The sequence below is a fragment of the Protopterus annectens genome, chromosome 3.part0 (genome assembly GCF_019279795.1).
Source record: "Protopterus annectens isolate FY-2018-M chromosome 3.part0, PAN1.0, whole genome shotgun sequence".
NCBI classification, from domain to species: domain Eukaryota; kingdom Metazoa; phylum Chordata; order Ceratodontiformes; family Protopteridae; genus Protopterus; species Protopterus annectens.
Window position 1 is genome coordinate 1,854,134,341 of NC_056731.1, and position 19,557 is coordinate 1,854,153,897.

The 19,557-nt window shown below is 41.7% G+C and overlaps 1 protein-coding gene across 1 annotated transcript in view; it reads left to right on the forward strand.

The window, feature by feature from the left end:
* LOC122797213 (5-hydroxytryptamine receptor 3A-like) overlaps positions 1-19,557 on the forward strand; it is a 270,737-nt gene that overhangs the window by 18,380 nt on the left and 232,800 nt on the right. The gene's annotated exons all lie outside the window — the stretch shown is intronic.

The following is a 19,557-nucleotide window of genomic DNA, read 5'->3' on the forward strand; positions in this document are numbered from 1 at the left end:
TGAATTGGGTTAAGGAGGAATTCTGCTTCACATGTATGTCAGCAGGTTCTATTTATATCATAAAGTTTAAGTCTTTAGAATGGGTAAGTCTGGTGCTGTTTGTTTTGTAGATATGTGGGAGTTCCATCAGGGTGGGGTCTAACATTGCCTTGTATTCCAGGTATAGATCTCCCCTCAACAGCCTATAGGGGACAAAATACAGGGATAGGACCTTGAGGCAGTCTCCATAGGACATGTTATCTATGCCCTGTATTCTTTTAGTTAGAAACCTCTGTGGATGTTCCAATTGTTGAATATTCCTGGTTGAGTACATACCAAAGGGGCCGTTGTACTCAACGATAGGTCTGATGAATGTCATATACAGTGGAACAATGACTTCCATGGACCTAGATGCTATACCTTTATTTATGAGTTGCACAACATAGAATGATTTCCTCACTACTGTAGAATTGTGATAGTCAAAGGCTAGATTGCTGTCTATGTGTATCCTCAAGCCCACGACCAGTGTCAACTCATAGGGGTGTGTTGTCAATATGGTAGTTACCAGGGGTGGATGACTTTCTGAGGGATACTATTATGCATTTCGTGGCATTTAGTTTTAGTCCATGGCTCTGACACCAGTTGTTTGTCTGTGTCAGCCCTTCCTCTAGAACATTTATGTAGGTGGGGTATTCAGTGACTGCTCCTAATTTGCAGCGATCTGAAGATTGTCAGCCAGAGAGCATTGACATTGGTCTTGACTTCAGAGAAGTCAGTGCCAAACTGGAATGGTCCCAGGATTGGTGTCTATATTACATAATTGAACTTTTAAAAGTTCGAACTTCATATGGTCGACACCATATGATCGAACTTTTAAAAGTTTGAAAATGTAATTAAAAAATAGAACAAAGAAAAAATCTACTGGAATGTTTTAAGCAGGGGGGCAAGCCCCCTGCACCCCCCGCTCTTTAAATATACCAAACAACGAGATCGCACTACAGTGCAGAAAAGGGAAATCTTCCATCCCACACTACGGAGATCTCTGTTGAAACGTTCAAACTTTTAAAAGTTTGATCATTTGTTGACCATATGACGTTCGAACTTTTAAGAGTTCGACAACGTGATATAGACCCCAGGATTGAACCCTGAGAGACTTTGCTTGTGACTGGCCTCTTTGTGGAGTTGGACTCCCCAATTCTAACTTCCTAGGTCCTGTCAGAGAGCCAGCTGGCTATCTACCAGGTGGCATAAGGGTTTGTACCTAACCTTTTGAGTTTTAACAGTACCAGAGTGAGGTATTGTTTCAGACTCCTTGTTCAGGTCATTGTAGTCAGTGTGAACCATTTTGCCTTCATCCATTGCTTTGGTGACCTTCTCAAAGAAGTCCACCAGGTTGAGAAGGGATGACCTGCCCTTGACAAAACCAAACTGGGTTGGGTCCGGTATTTGGAGGTTTCCTATGTCATTATTGATCATTTCCGTGATAATTCTTTCCACGGCTTTGCATATGAGACTAGTGGGACTTTTCGGCCTGTAGTTTCCAGGGTCTGTAGATAACCCACCTTTGTGCAGAAGTATGACTGTTGGTGTTCTCCATTCATGAGGCATGAAGCCTGTTTGGAGCGTACAGTTAAACAGCAATTCCAGAGGGCCTGACAGATCATGGTTCATGCTATTTAGAAGGCATCCTAGGATATTGTCTGGGCCCATTGATGCAGTGTTCTTGGCCTTAGAGCATTAAGGATCCATTACCTAGTGATCTCATGGGGAGTTATATTTGATGGTATTCCTTAAGGGAAGGTTGAGGAGAAGAGAGAGGTAAAGTTGGAGGTGATTTTGTCGGGTAGTAGGTTTGCTATATCTTCTGGCTCAGCATAGGTGCCTCCATTTACAATGAGCTCTGCACACAACTGTGTATTGCCTTTGAAGTTGCAGGCATAACTAAAGAATGCCTTGTGGTTGTCCTTGGCCTGGGAGGCCAAATTTTCCACAAATTTAGCTTTTGAAAGACTTTATTTGTAATCTGAGTTGTTTGTTTACTTTGATTAGAGTACTTTTATACTACTGGGTGCTGCACCTCCTAATGTTTTGCCATGATTTTCTTCCTTCTGTTATACAGCTTATTGATGTTGTGATTCCACCAGGTGGCTTGTTTTTTGAGTTAATTCTGTACTTCTTCCTGGTGGGTACAACTGCCTCTGTGCAGCTGTTAACATGCTTGTATAATGTTTCTATGAATACTTTTGTGTAATATACCATTTGAGCCTTTCCTGTATAACCTTTGCTTCTTACTACGAAAGATCTTCAATGTAGCAGGACTTCAGCTCATGATGCTGGTATCTGCATTGCTCACTAGTCCTGTGGATACCAGCATCCTTATCCAGCAGGTCAGCTGGATCAAACCAGGCATCCCCTTTTGAAGTGGATCTTGATAGGATACCAGAAGCTGCTTTCTGAGATGGCCATGCAACATATGGAGCATAATCTCGCTTTGCTTAGTTGTAGTGTTAGGTACACATGAGCCCTTGCATTTGAACAAAGTATAGGTGCATATATTAATCTGTAATGTGCTTAACTGCATACAGCCCATACTTAATATATGTAACTATGTATACAGTAGGTGTAGAACAGAGTGTAAAGTGTGTGTGCTTTATCTTTAAGATGCATGCGTGGCTGTACGTGCACATATAAATTCCAGACACACGCAATCCCTAGTGCCATTTTGAAGAAGCAGCCAGAGAGAATCATGCATGATCACAGTTGTTAGTTTGTGTACAAGTTACTTAAGCTATAGTCAGTAAGCCTCCACAGTGATGTGTTTGTATGAAATAAAACTGCTTGAACAGAACCCATGAAGACTCATTTATTCACGTCACAACACAAAAGCGACATGATGTCAAAACTGGGGTGGAAGACAGAAGAATATTCGGAGCCATGAGATGTAAAGACGACAGCAAAGGTAAAACCGAGAGAAAAGAGCACAAACGTAACCAAAAAAAATCAAAGGTGATGAGAAATAAGAATTATTTACTCAGTGAGAAAGATGAAAAAAGGGGCATTGCAAGGGTGTAAACCGCATTATTAGGCAAGTGGAAAGTACAAAAAAGTTTAACTAAAGAAAATGTAAGTTAAAAGTATTTGATGAAATGATTAACAGTAAAGCAAAAAAAAAATATCATGTTAAAACAAAACAAAGTGTATTTAATTCAAAGTTGGGCATGTTTAGAGTAGAATGAGCACAAGAGAAGTACATTGGGCATAAAAGTGGCTTAAACGAGCAAAACGAATGTAATAAGAAAAGAAACGGGCACATTAAGCAGAAATAAAGCAAGGCGACTATGTGTTTTGGCAAAGTGCTGTATTTGGGCATAACTGCAACTTCGTATTGTATTAAGGGTGTAACTAAAGTTATTCGAAGTATCTCCAAATGTGTAAAAGTGGTTACAGTGTGTGCTTATTACATTGCATGTATTTCAAAGGGTTCATTGTGTGCAAAGTGCAACTATTTTTTTTAATCCAGTCAAAGTAAAGTTATTTCAAAAAGTTCTTGTGCTGTTGTATCTATTCGTAAAGTGCCACCATTACAGAGTTCTTCTTGTACTGTAAAGAGTTGCCTAGCTTGGTACCACCATTTTGGGGACATTTCGGTGTGCTGTATGCAGTTATTCACAAAGTGCAATTACTTTGAAAGTTATTGAGTTTTGGGCAAAAGATGTTCGATTTATTCATATTGTGCAATTGCTTGACATGTTCCTTACAATAATGGGAAGCTTTCTTTCAAAAGACGACATTACAAGAGTATTACAGTGCTCGTGAATTACTTTGTCGCATCGTAAAGTTCTCAAATGTTTCTTAAAGTGATGACTTTAACAAGTGATGGTGCATGACTTTAGCATTTCTGCCTTTATCATTAAGATTTTGAAAGTATAACAAGTGATGGTGATAAGTGTCGTTAGCATTTCTGCCGTTACCAATAAAGTTCTGAAAGTATAGCAAGCGATTGTGTATTATTTTAGCATTTTTGCCTTTACCGATAAAATTTCGAAAGCATCAAAAAGCCCGAGATGTTTATTTTGCAAAGTTCTGCAAAGTATCGAAAAGCCCAAGAAGTTTATTTTTCAAAGTTCTGAAAGTATTGAAAGCCTGAGAAGTTTACTTTGCAAAGTCTAGTTGTTCAAAAGTACTACGAGTTTGTTCATTTGCGTAATTCCGATAAGCCCAATGAAAGTAAAAGTTTAGAGCATGAAGGCATTGGACAAGTACTGTTTATGCCAGAAACCTATGCATATGTGTGTGTGTGTGTGTGTTCATGCTTGTTCGCGAGACCCTTCGCTGGTATGTATTAATATGGCAGACTGATTTCGTAACCCCCTACCACTTATATTTGATCAGAATATTGCAGAGAACTGGAGAATATTTGAGCAAGTGTAGGATATTTTCATACAAGCAGCTTATGCAGATAGAGATGCACGGACCAGGGCATTAATTTTGCTTAAACCTAGCAGGGTCTGAAGCCATAGAAAGAGAGCGTTCATGTGTGTATGCACCAGCAGTGTATGAAGGAGAAGGTGCACACCGCCATATTGTTGTACTAGCTGAATCAAGGGAAGACCCTGAGTGTTTGCAGTGCAAATTAAGAGAAATGTGCAACCCCCAGAGGAATATTACATTAAATAGGCATTTGTTTTACACAAGAAATCAGACACCAGGGGAAACATTTGCAGCATATATAACTGACTTGAGAAACAGAGCTAAATTGTGTCGTTTTGGTCATCTAAAAGATGAGCTGATAAAGGACATGCTTGTATGTGGTATTAATAGTGCTGCTGTGAGAAAGATTTTACTTCTTGACAGTGATTTAACATTGAGTAAAGCAGTAGAGGGTTTGTCAAATCCACGAGGTGACAGAACGACATACAAATATGCTTGCGAGTGACAAGAGCATGGTTTCAGTTGGTTGCAGAGCAAACGTAGACCGTATGCAACACATGGCAAACAAGAACAGGCCTAAGCATGTGGCAGCTTACAGGATTTCCAAAGAAGGCATGAGGTTTTCTAGAAAGTTCCAGGAAGAGTATGAGCTCCAGCGCCAGCTCAGTGCAACACAAACATGAGTCAGCAAAACCCAAATCAAGCTTTATTGTTAACTGTCGCAATTGTGGTGCAAAGCATGAGTCTAAACAGAAGTGCTTAGCATTTGGTCAGCAATTTCACAAGTGTAAAAAATGGATTAATTTCCAAAAGTTTTGAAAATCAAGTAAGCCTCACATAGTTGTAAAGAAAGGTCGCACAAGAAATCAGGTTGTTCAAGTAGAACCGAAAGAGTCAGCTTTCTATGTAGATGGTGTATCAGTGATTGGTGAAATAATCAATGCAGTAAACGTATTAACAAGAAGTGAAGTGTTTTGTACGGTCTGGATTAATGGAAAATCTACAGAGCTCTGGGTCAAAGTGCAATGTTTTATCAGCAGATACATTTGCAAGATTGAGAACTAATGAACAATTCAATGTAACCAGCAGTGCGAGACATGTTGCTTATGGAGGTGAAGAAATTTAAACTGAAGGTTCAGTGATGCTTTCATTTTATCTGGCTGAGAACTGTTACAACTTGTTGTTCTATGTAGTCCAAAGACCAGTGCAGTCTTTACTGTGTCTCAAAGATAGTTTAAGAATGAATCTGCTTTTTTACTAAAGAAGTTCATCATGTGAGAGCAGTTCCAAGTTACAATTTCTCTGAAGCCATTTTCTCAGAGTGTGCTGATGTTTCCGATGACAAATTGGGCAAGCTTCCAGTTGTATATTCCATGAAGTTAGACCCAGAGATCACTCCAGTGGTCAGACCAACAAGAAGAATTCCGTTAGCTATGCAAGATAAAGTTAAAGCTCAGTTGGATAAAATGGTGCAGCAAGGTGTGATTTTTCCAGTCACAGAATCTACTGGATGGGTGTCATCCATGGTAGCTGCTCACAAAAAAAGGCTCAGATGAAATCAGAATATGCATTGACCCAAGAGATTTGAACAAAGCATTAAAGAGACCTTATCATCCAATACGCACAGTTGAAATTGCATCTCTAATACCGAATGCCACTGTATTTTCTGTTTTGGATGCAGAGAGTTCATTTTGTTAAGTGTTGCTTGATCGCAAATCCTCATTTCTAACTACTTTTGTTACTCCGTTTGGCAAATACAGATTCCTAAGGATGCCATTTGGAATAAATTCTGCAAGTGTAGTTTTTCAGCATGCAATGGAACACATTTTCTCGGGTTATCCTTGTGCTATAATAGTAGATGATCTATTAGTTGGAGGCAGTGTTGAAGCAGAGCATTACAGAAGCTTCGAAAATGTTTGTCAGAGCACGTGAAGTGAACTTAAATCTCAGTCCTCTGAAGTGCAAATTCAGACTTCCAGAAGTTACGTATGTAGGACATTTGTTTACAAGTACAGGCTTGAGATCTGAACTGAATAAGCAAGCATCTATTCTAGAGATATCAGTGCCAGACAATGTACAAGGTTTACAGCGTTTTCTGGGCATGGTCAGCTGTTTAGGCAAATGTATACCAGACTTCAGTGAGTTGACAGCACCTTTGAGAGACAACATGCAGAAATGTTGCATGGTCATGGTGGAACAACATCAGAAAACATTTGAAGACCTTAAACAGAAAATTGCCACCCCACCTATGTTAAGATACTATGGTATCAACAAACCAGTTATTCTTTCCTGTGATGCTTCAAATTTAGGCCTAGGCTAAGTTGTACTTCAAGAGGGTAGATCAGTAGCCTATGCATCTAGAGCACTAACCCAAACGGAGATGCATTATGCTTGAATTGAGAAAGAGCTTTTGGCTATAGTATGCATGCTCCAAGTTTCATGATTATACTTATGGTCGAGCTATTCAGATTGAAACTGATCAACCACCTCTAATTACTATTCTGAAGAGGCCTATACATTCTGCTCCAGCGAGATTACAAAGAATGATGCTCAGATTGCAAAAGTACAATTTTAAATTGGTCTACACTAAAGGCAAATTGCTTTATCTGGCCGATACCTTACCTCTGTTGTCTAGAAATACAACAGAACAGCTTGATGCAGAAACTTTTGACTTTGATGTGATGTCAGTGCGTAATTTTTCCACCACTGGACTAGATGAGTTAAGAGATAACACTCGGACTGATCCAGTTTCACAGAAGCTCAATTACTATATTAATGTCGGATGGCTGGTCAAAGCAATCTAGTGTATCTCGTGAGGTGCCGGCGTATTTTCCTTACAGAGATGAATTGTTGATGGAAGATGGTATTATTTTCAAAGATCTTAAAATTGTTGTTACAGCTTCCTTACAACAAGAATACATTCAGATTTTGCTTTGTGGTCACCCAGGGTCCACATCCACTAAGATTAGAGCTTTGTTCTTCTTGTTCAGTATGCAATAGTACTAGAGCACATTTGCAAGGAGAACCAATTCAGCTAATTCCAATTCCTGAACTACCTTGGTCTACTGTAGCAACTGATATATCTTTGAGTGGAATAGTCAACACTACTTGGTTTTGGTAGACTCTTATTTGAACTGGTTTGAGATTGATCTACTACCAAACTAGGGCTACCACGACCACCTGTCCCACTTTGCGAGGGGCAGTCCCTCTTTGGGCAGTTGTGTCCTGCATAAAAATTGAAAAAATGGCAAATGTCCTGAGATATTAGGACAAACATATTTCCTATATTTAATGTAATAGTTGCATAAAACGGTTATTCTGTTTCTGAAACACTTAAATGTTATAAGAAACAGAATAAGCAACTAAAACGCTACAAGAATAAGCATTTATGTAGGCAAAACAGTGTCCTTTGTACTTTCTGTGGGTATGTTTTGCCTTGCAAAATATGACGTTTGTACAAAAAATGTCCCACTTACTAAGTTGAAACGTCATTTCTCAGTTCATGCAAACTTTTTTCTGGCAATGGTACTCAATTCGCTAGCCAGTTGTTTCAGAAATTTGCAAAAGAATGGGATTTTGTACATATCACTAGTAGTCCTGAATATCCTCAATCCAATGGTCTAGCTGAACGTGCAGTACAGAGTGCAAAGCAATTACTTGAAAAGTCAAAGTCTGACAATACAGATGTATTCTTGAATTTGTTTAATCTCAGAAACATACCCTGTGATGAGATTCTTGGCTCACCCGCTCAAAGACTACTTTCCAGGCAGACTAGAACTACGCTACCTATTTCTTCAAGTTTGTTGCAGCCTAAACCTAAGAACAATAACACCATCAAGGCTCAAATGTTTAAGAAACGTACTATTCAGAAATCTAGTTACAACAGATCAAGCAGATTACTACCATGGTTGAGGGAAGGAGAGACTGTACGAATACAGGCAACAAAAGGTTTTGATCAAATAGGACAGATTACAAGCATTTGTGCCAAGCTGAGATCCTATTTGGTCGATTCCGAGGGTGTGGAGTACAGAAGGAATCGCAGACATCTTCTTCCTGTACCAGAATCCTCATCATAGCAGTCGCAACATTGTATCTGTGATGCAAACTCTAAGTCAAAGAATGAGTCAGACACTGTTTTTAGACCAAAATGTGTTCAAAAGTCTGATTCTGTTCCAGAAAGTGATTCAAACATTCCACAGATCAACCATTTTGTGGAATCTGTCCCAGTTGTTAAATCCAATTCCCAGTTTTACGTCACACAATATGGATGAGTTTCTAACCTAGTGTGAAATATGCACCAATATGGACTTGATTGTATATACATGTGTATTTAGTACTGTATAATGCATGTTTATAGATTACTTGTGATTTCTGCATGCCAAATAATAATCTCTTGACAAATTGCATGATCTATTTTTCAAAGAGGGAGGGTGTAGATCAGAGTGTAAAGTGTGTGTGCTTTATCTTTAAGAAGCATGTGAGGCTGTATGTGCACATGTAAATTCCAGACATATGCAATTCCTAGTGCCATTTTGTAGAAGCAGCCAAGAAAGTAAGCATGCATGATTGCAGTTGTATATACGTTACTTAAGCTATAGTCAGTAAGCCTATACAGTGATGGGTTTGTATGAAATAAAGCTGCTTGAACAGAACCCCCAAAGACTCGTTTATTCGTGTCCTAACACGAAAGTGACGGTAGGTGATGGAGAATAGAGCAGTATCAGAATGGCTTATCCCTATACTAGCCTACATGTCCTACACATGGGTTCATATCATTATAACGAAAGTTTAATAGTTTGAATGCATAAACATCGAACTTTATGCATCGAACTATTAAAACATCGAATTACAATAAAAATAATTTTAACACCAAAAACAAAAAACCTAAAGAGTTAGGCAGGGGGGCAAGCCCCCCCCCCCACACCCCCCACTGCTTAAATATACCAACTCCGAGATCACACTTTAACGGAGTACGGTGCGGAAAGGGAAAAATGTCCCTTTCTTACACTGTAGTGCGATCTCGGAGTTGGTATATTTAAGAAACAGGGGGTGTGGGGGTGCAGGCGGGCTTACCCCCCTGCTTTAACCCGTCAGGGTATGTTTTTGTTATTTAATTTTTTTTATTTTAGAAGTTACGAAACTTCGATTATATGGTGTTTGCCATATGGTATTCGATGTTCCGTAACTTCGAGATTATAATATGAACCCCCTACACATATATGCTGTCTGCTTATGATGTGGCGACACCTTTTATGCCCCCCATGTGTAACCCCAGCATCATACGGTATGAACCCCTTGTCACAGGGTATGCAGTTTACTTCTCTTTGAGTCCAGGCTGTTTTGTTTACCACTGCACCTCAGGGGAGGTGATGACTGCCAGTGGGGGCAGGACACCTCATCAGAGACCTTATAGATTCTTTTCTTGCAAAGACACAACATCTTTTTCATAGGGAGCCTACAGTGGTCCCAGATTACAGCGTTATCATGCAATCCTCTGCTTGTCATTGGAGAACAAAATCTATTTCACAGGGTACCCCTTGCCACAACATCCCTTTTTTCATGTCCAGTGACATGGCTGCCACAAAAGTTGTGTTGCCAGCATTGTGATGTGGAGCTCCATGGTGCTTGTGCAAATGATGATGACTGTGATCCACTACACCCTCTTTCTTGTGTGGCTCATGTAAAGATGTATGATTCACAGTGAGACTTGACTGTGCACTACCCAGCATAACTTTAACTAAATCTACGTGAATTATGTCTGTTTTGTGTGACACTGTACCTGTCTGCTCACCATGGATCTATACAGTTTGACTCAATGTTGCCATTTCTCCTGCTTTTCCGTGTACTGGATCTGGTTGATCTTGGTGTGCTGGCTGTGACAAGGGCATCTGTGTGCAGGTTGGGAGATTTTCTGGATGGAAGGAGTGTCTGTTTGCGTTCTTCTTAATAATCTTGTTGTGTTTCCTGCAGCATGCTACAGACTTCTGTCAAGCAGTGTCAGGGAGCGTTCAGTAATATTGAGGCAGCGGGACTGTTCTGTTAAGTAGGCTGAACAAATGCACCATGCTTTTGGTTTGCATGTGGTTAGTAATGTATGCTGGTCTGCAATGCTGCATGGATCCCTTATGGTTATTTTCAACAATGGCTCCAGTAGGTATCCTGCATCATCTTTAACCCAGTAGAAATATATGGGGGGAATGTGTATGCACTTTCTTTGGCTGCATATATTTCTGCTTAGCACACCATCTGCACTTATTAGCTAGATGGCCCTGTGGAATATTCCTTTGCAGGAAGTAGCAATATAATCATGGGCATTGTCAGAATGCTGTACAGACACATTGGTTATCAACCCCTGTGTGTTGTTAACTGCTTAATAGTTGATGGAGTGGTAGCCCTTTCTGTTGGCATTCCTTTGTTCCCAGACATCAGATGAGGACTTTGTCGCATGTATATAGTTTACAGCACCAAGTACTTTGCAGAGGCATGCAATGCTATGCAAGCTATATTTGGGGTGCCCTTTCCCTGGTCTGCTATGGGAAACAGATACACTCATTCACACATGGAAGTAGTCTGCTGAGAAACATCTTGAGTATTCTGCAGGCTGATACATGCGATGCACCCAATGTGTTCCCAGTGTGTCTCTGGAAGGTCTCTGTACTAAATATAGTAAGAGCTACACACAGTTTCATAGATATCTACAAGGCTGTTGATCCATGAAGATCTATAGATGCCGTAGTCCTGCATTCCCATGGAATTTTTAGCCCTTGTAATTTAAGTACTAATAACCTTGGGCTGGGCAGAATATTTACATTACCCATAGCCATAAGGACAAGGGTTTTAAACCAGGGGTGAGTTTGCAGTTTCCCATCCATTCATCTAGATTACATTTTGAATAGAGTAAGCGAAGTGCTTTGCTTTACATTTTGAATAGAGTAAGAGAAGTGCTTTGCTTTACATTTTGAATAGAGTAAGAGAAGTGCTTTGCTTTACATTTTGAATAGAGTAAGAGAAGTGCTTTGCTTTACATTTTGAATAGAGTAAGAGAAGTGCTTTGCTTTACATTTTGAATAGAGTAAGAGAAGTGCTTTGCTTTATGTGGAGAGGAAGATACCAAAGAAGTCATATTCTCTGTAATACATATCTGTCTCTCCATAATGTTTTGTTTGTGTTGTAGAAAAGATTATGATCTCTTGAGTGGGTGTTATGCCATCATTGGACTTGTGAATGTGTAATCAATCTTAGAGGATAGGGTCTGCAGAGGATCCATATCTTAGTGTCTGCCAGCATAGGAAGTACATGCTGCCCTTCTGATCCTGTTTGTGAGCGATACAATTCAAACAGCATCTGTATTATATCTTTGTCAACATTAATATATGGTTTGTCATCTGCTGATTGGTTGAACGATACTATGCAGTCATTTATGGGCTTCAGTGATTTTAATAACCAATCTGATGTCATTTTTATTTGTTCCTCAATCAATGGGTTCAGATCTGACTCTGCCACTTCCTAAAGATTCTAGGTTCTGTAACTCGAGCTCCACCCTTACCCAAAATGCCCTAACCACTAAAACACCTCGGATCCCATTTGCCGCTTATCAAGACGGTCGATTGTGACTTCTTGAGCTCCTTTGGAGTTGTGAGCACTTATTTTCTACCCGCATTTTGATAACTTTTTGGTAATTAGTTGTTAAACACTGTTGTTACTAGTTTCTTCTCTACCTTATACCTGCAGGTATATTTCTTAACTACCATTGTGGGTAATTTTTCCCCTTCTTTCCTTTCTTTATTTATAACAGAAAAAATGTACTTTAATTTTCTGTTTTTCGTATGGCTGAAAAACCAACTGGTTAAAAAAATGCACTTCCTGTGGGTATAAGATCCCCAATTCTGATGCCCGCAGAGAGTGTGTTTCATAGGTTCATACTAGGCTATCTGCCCTAGGGCATTTATAAGCCTAGCCAGAATGTGTTTGGCTTTCGCCACCCATTTTAAATTAATTTTACTATGCCCTTTTTCGAGGTTAGTATACTGTGCCTCTGTCTAACAGTGACACAGAAGTGATACCCGGGGTAAACCTACGATCTCCCATCCACTCATCAAGATTCCTCTTGAAGAGAGTCAATGAGGGACTCTGCCTAACCTGGACTGGGATTTTATTCCAGAGTGAAGGGAGCCTCTGGGTTATGAATCTGTCCCTCCAGCATGTCCTATTTATTTCTGTGCTGAGGTTCAAGTCTCGAGCGTAGCTCGATGGGATTTGGATTTTCTGAGGTGCAGCATGTCCATTAATTCTGGGTTGGACATGGCTTTATACGCCAGGCACAGATTGCCTCTGAACAGGCAGTATGCCACTGAGTACAGCTGGAGTTTCTTTAACCGGGCAGCATATGGCATCTGTTTGAGCCCTTTGATCCACTTGGTGAGGTACTTTTGGGGTCTTTCCAGTTGCTGCAGGTGTCTGCTTGTGTCGGCTGGAGAGTTGATTATGGCGCCCAGTTTGCAGTCGTCTGCGAACTTGGTCAGCCACAGTCCTTCCGTGTTGGCCTGTACCTCTGAGAAATATATACCGAACAAGAGAGGTCCCAGGACTGAGCCTTGTGGGACACCGCTTGTAACTGGTTTGGAGTCTGTCATGGCTCCAGCAATTCTAACCATGTGGGTTCTGTCCTTGAGCCAGTTTGCAATCCATCTTGTGACATAGGGGTTTATATTTAAGCTGGTGAGCTTATCTCTAATGCCCGAGTGGGGTATTGTATCGAAGGCTTTTGCGAGGTCCAGCTAGGCTGTGTGGACCACCTTCCCCTCGTCAATGGCCTTGGTGACTGTTTCAAAGAAATCAACCAGGTTTAAGAGGCAGGATCTGCCCTTAACAAAGCCGAACTGGGTAGGATCCAGTGTCTGTAGGTCCCCAATATCTTTATTTATGAGGTCCATGATGATCCTTTCCATAGCTTTGCAGACCAAGCTAGTCAGGCTTATGGGGTGATAGTTTCCAGTTTTGTTGCCTAGGTCCAGCACATCTGGATTCTCCTCATGCTATGTGGCCTTCAGTGCTCAAGCTATAAGCAATTGGAGGAACAAGTTTGTTTTAAAAGGTCTCCTCCCTGCTTCAGCTTCCTTCTCAGGTTACTTCTTCAGGGGCTCAACCCCCTACTCAAATATCTAAGCAAAATAAGCACTCTCCTGCCCGAATTCCTTCAGATACCTTCATCAGAACCGTCAAAAAAGTTTCCTAAATTGTTGGATCTAAAGCCTTTGGATCCAAAACAGTCTACTGCTTTGTCTCCTCTGATCCATGTTCCCAGGTTCTCCTGGGAACTGGTGTCTCCGAGGTTGAGGTCCCCCTTCTTACAGGAAACTCCCAAGAAGTCCTCTAGACCACCCTCCACATCCTCTGCCTTTATGTCCTCTCGTAGTCTTTCTGAAGCAGAGGTGGGCAGGATGATAAGGAAATTCCTCAAGACACAGATCCAGATGGTGGTTTTGCCAGCTCTGTCGCCAACCTGCTTTTCTTCTCGTTGCTACTCCTCCTCTTATCTGACTACTCATTTCTGAGTCCACAGATCCTAAGGTCCTGGCAGTTGATATGTCAGATCCAACAGTTTGACCTATTTCGACTCCGACTACCCTCCCCCCCCCCGACCTGATCAGCTCTGACTCTGGTGGAGTATGATGGCTGTGTAAGCCAAAGTCTCGACATCGGATCCAAGGGGCTGACTTCAACTCCGAAGTTTTTAGAGCCATGACTTTTCGGATCTTCGGTGTTTGATAGCTCTGCTCTGACTCCCCCCTCAGAGCAAGGGATCAGTGAGACTCTAGGACTGTCTGTTCCAAGAGTCTCTACTCTGGAGGGATTGTCCTTGGTCTCTCCAGGTCCCTATGCCTTTGAGGAGGCAGAGAGGGTATTCTCCCAGCTGAGAATAGCTTTGACTCTTCCATCCTGAGATCTGTATCCTGTTCCTTCTCTGGATCCTATGTCTCAGCCTTCACCTGCACCTCAGAGACAGCCATCCCAGAAGAGCTTCCAAACAGTTCCACCTACAGAGCTCCCTGTCTATTGTGATACCTTCCCAGAGCATCCCACTGAGGAGGTTGCTCGTAAAATAATGTGCAAGAGGAGGCACCTGCATTCCCCACAGGAATCCGTCACAGAAGACACTGACTTTGATGAGGGGGAAGGGTCACCTAGATCTCTATCGGAAGATAATTTCATTTAGAGACATCCTAGAGGTCCTTTGCCAGAAAGGTGGCTGGTCTGCCCAAAACCCTTCCCAGGAGGAATTGGTGCTTTTGGAGAGTTATAGGAATTGTGTGTATTAATTGATGTTTAAAACTGGTTGATTGTATTATTGGATCCTGTTAATAGGCTATTTTAGGCTGTTTGTTTTAATATAACAAACAACTGAAATTGTTACACTTTGATCCTTGAAGGCGAACTGTCGAGGCACCAGATCAGTGTTGCTGAATAAAGAAAGTAAGGTGCTGGTGCTTAAATTTGTGTTTCTTTACATCCTAGAGGGCCTTTGCCAGAAAGGTGGTGGGTCTGCCCAAAACCCTTCCCAGGAGTAATTGGTGTTTTTGGAAGCCTTTGGGTGTGACCCATCTACATCTTGCCCCTCCCACCGCGGATGAGTTTATAGATCTTGTCTCCCACAGGGTGTGGAAGGAAGACTCCGTGGAACCTATCCTGAAATGACCGGATAAAATACTTAGTGCACTGATAGATAAATAGCACGGGACAAAGAATTCCTGTAGATGCCGTGGTTGTTGTGGCAGCCACAAAGAAGGAGCTAGTGGAACAGAGCTCCAGTGTCCATCCACCTAACAAGGAGGTAGGGTTAGAGCAGATTTGGGAAGTGGGTCTATGTGTCAGCAACTTTCACATTGCAATTGCTGAATTACCTAGCACACTTCACCAGATTACATAGGGCCTCAATAAAGGAACTGTCTTATTCTGCCCAAGGATCCATGTCTGCAGAAGAACAGAAAACCTTTTCCTCAGGAATGGCCAGCCTACAGTCCATTTCGAATGTGTCCATGAGGTTAATCTCGCACACCTCAGAGGGTACCTTAAGGAAAGTTGGTTCAGGCATAGCCATAAGTAGACATGCCTGGATGCAACTGTGTGACTTTGCGGAACCTTTCAAGGCATCATTCATCAATGCTTCCTTTGGATCATCATTGTTTGGCCCAACAGTGAAAGACTCTCTCCCAAAATGAACTGGATGGAAAGACCTTGTCTGCTGCTGGAATTCACTTTTCTACCCAAGAGAGGCCCTTTTCTAAGAACCAGTATGATGGTAAGAAACTGTGGATGTTCTTCGTGTTTCACTGTTGCAGTCATTTCTGCTGGCAGGATGTCCTCAGTCGGCCCGAATAACAAAGTCTTAGGTCTTGCGCCGGTTGCTGTCTCCTCTTCCATGACATCAGGTCGTCGTCAGAGTATAAAACATGCAGCTGACACCATTTTAATTAGTCTTTCTTGCCATGCGGTGCCCAAAGCAGAAGCAGTTTGCAAGTGGCGGTCGGCAGTCTCCTGAAGTTTTTATTTGAGTTTCAGAACCGAAGTCTTCAAACTAAAGCTAAGTACCCCGTTGGGGAAACTTTTTCTTGCTCCTTACCGAGGTCAGTAAAAGTTAATAATTGTATTACTGGTGGGAAGCAAATACCTCATAAGGATTTTCATTTGTACTGTATTCCTTGCCTAGGCTCTGACCACAATGTGCCTTGCTGTCGGTTTTTTGCTAAATTTAACTAATGCACTATTAAGCATCGGTATATTTTTGCTTCTAAATACTTTGGTTCAAGATTTAATTATCCTGAAATGTCGTCGTTTAGCAGTCCAACTACCGGAATTCACAAAAAACGCAAAGAAAAAGACAGAGACAGACCGTCGAGATCCAAAACCGATGACTAAGCTTCTCCTAAGCCAGTCGCCAGTTCACCAGTACTCATTGAGGTGCTTTCGCAGCCCCTGATGCCTGCTACTTTTGAGTCGCAGGCCTCTACCGAGAACCATTCGGAGTCCAGTATGCCTCGAGAATCAACAAGTATTGAACACGTGGATTTCTTTCCCTTGGATGGGTCCGGAGCCGCTGAGCAGGCACCGGCTTCTGAGGGTGTTTTCAGGCCTAAAGATTTGTATATTAAACCGAAGCCTTCATCAAAAACAAGGCCAAAACCAACTTATATGTCTAAAAAACTGACGCATGAGCCACGTGCTCAGGTCCCTATGCCTAAAAAACAAATGATCAAAGTGGCTGAGGATTTAATTACCTTGATCAAGGGTTCCCAACCCCCTCCTGCTAAGAGGCCTAGGCAAGGCACTGATTATGAATCTTCAGATCAGGTTTCCATTTCTTCTGATTCCTCTTCTGATCAGGAATTTTCTATTCCCCCTTATGAGGACTCTGATGCAGAGGAATCCATCCCTTCTGCTTCTCCTCCTGAGGATTTTTCTTTTGGAGAGACTTTGCATACCTTAAAGGAACATTTTCATTGGGAGAGTCGGGATTTTTCAGAATCCAAAAAGAGGCTTAGGGATTTTCTCCTCCTCCCTCAGCATAGGTCTTTGACTATACCTCTGGTTTTAGACATTATTGATTTAGTTTTTTCAGAATCCAGCATGGCTCCTGATTCCCTCCCTCCGGCTCCTAGTAAGCCAGACAGATATTACAGGGTTCCTGACTCCCACAAGTTTCTTTTCAAAAATCCTACTGCTGACCCAGAAACAATTTCTCAGGGTCCCAAGGGTGTTAAGGCTTCTACTGCTAAAAATCCTACCCCTTCTGATAGAGACTCCAGGGCGCTGGATAGATGGGTTAAGAAGGTTTATACGTCTGCAACCCTGGCAATCAGGGTCTTTAAATTGTCAATTTCATATGCTTAAATATCAACAGCATGTCATGAGCTTACTGAAACAAAGTTATGTTGATTTCTGTTTGTGTGGAAAATAGAGTTACAGGATTTATTGCATTCAGCTGAACAAGTTGGAAAGCATACTTTGCAATGTGGTTTTGATTCCTTGGAGGCCTCCTGCAGGGCCGCCGTAACTGGATCTGTGATAAGAAGGCATTCTTGGCACAAGGAGCAAAATCTGCCTGATCATGTTAAAGCTAAATTGTTGGATGCTCCTTTACAGTAGGACAGTCTATTTGGTAATAAGGTGGAAGAAGTTTTGAAATAGATGGAAGACAAAGCTAAATCTATGCAAAATGTAAAAGATTTCTTGCAAGTGCAGCCACCCAGGTTCAGTAGGCACTGGCCTACTAAGAATTGGTCCTTTCCAGTACCCAGCAGAGCTGCTCAGGTCAAACCCGGACACTCCAAAGGCTCCAGGTTTCAGTCTCAAGGATCTTACAGGACAAAACAATGGGGCGCCTCCACCTCCAAATCAGGAAGTAGCAAAGCACCACCCTACGGTAAACAGTCTCAATGACTTTCCTCTGCCATTTCCAAGCACTTATCTTTTAGCAGACCCTTTGGGGGGAAAACTAGCACTTCATGCTCAAAATTGGCATCTAATTACCCAGGATAAGTGGGTCTTAAATGTAGTATCCCAGAGATACAGATTTCATTTCCACACATTGCCAATTCCAAACAGATGGCCAGATCGGATTCCAAATCAGTGGGCAGAGGCCCAGAAACAAGTCATGTCCCTCATGGATATTGGGGCTATTCAACCAGTACCAGAAAAGGAAAAAGGACAACGTTTTTATTCAAGACTTTTCTTGTTACCCAGAAAAGACATATCATGCCGTCCAAATCTGGACTTATCCATTCTAAATACTTTCCTGGACATTCAAAAATTCAAGATGCTGACTCTACAACAGCTACTGCCTATGCTAGGCAAGAATGCCTGGTTGGTAACGCTAGACTTAAAAGAGGCTTACCTGCATATCCCAATCAGAGAATCTTGCAGAAGATACCTCCGCTTCAAAACAGGCTATTTGCATTACCAGTTCTCTGCACTGCTTTTTGGCTTATCTATTGCACCCAGGGTCTTCACAAAGTGCCTGGCACCAGTGATTGCATTTTGCAGACAAAGAAACATTCAAATTTATCCTTATCTGGACGATTGTCTAATTCAGGCAAAAGACAAGGACACTCTTCTACAACATCTGGCATTAGAAAAAGGCTTCTAACATGCCTAGGGTGCACCAGAAATGAAAAGAAATCACAACTGGTACCCTCTCAAATAATTACATTCCTGGGTGAAAGCTTGAATACAACTGCTCAGATGGCTTACCTCACACCAGACAAACAAATTCAATTGATAACATACTTCAAACAAGTGGCCACAAAAACCCAGCTATCTGCAAGACAAATTATGCAGCCTTTGGGTTTCATGGCATCCTGCATTCTACTAATTCCATATGCAAGACTGCATATGAGGAAACTTCAATGGTACCTAAAAAGCTTATGGAGTCAACATTGTCACAGCCTGGAAACCATGATTCCTTTCATTCCTTGCCTACAACAGGAGTTCCTATGGTGGGCAGAGGCCTGTCACCAAAACAAGGGACTGTCATTCATTCTACCCCCTGCCACCCAAACCCTGACTACAGGCGCATCAGACTATGCTTGGGAGGCCCATCTGGTAGGAAGATGCATTCAGGGTGAATGGAGCCCAAATCAAATGCACCTACATATCAACCAGAAAGAAATGCTAGCTGTACAGAATGCTCTGACAGCCTTCAAGAACTTCCTTCATCCAGGACAATTTCTGATAAAGACGGACAACACCACAGTTATGTTTTACATAAACAAGCAGGGGGATAACTACTCCTACCCCCTTTGCAGACTAGCCATGACCTTGTGGAACACAGCCTTGACTTACCAAATACATCTACAAGCTCAATTCCTGCCAGGAAAGCAAAATACTCTGGCAGACGACCTAAGCAGAAATCTTATGGACCCACACGAATGGCAACTGGATCCACAAATCTTCAGCATGTTGACATGAAAATGATGTGGTGACACCTTTTATGCCCCCCATGTGTAACCCCAGCAGCTCTCCCCAAAACTATCAGTTAGACAAATTCTGCGCAAGAATTCATCACAAAAAAGCTTGGAAAGTGGATGCTCTGTCCTTCAGCTGGAAAAAACTTTCAGTCTATGCCTTTCCCCCTCTGCCTCTGCTCTCCAA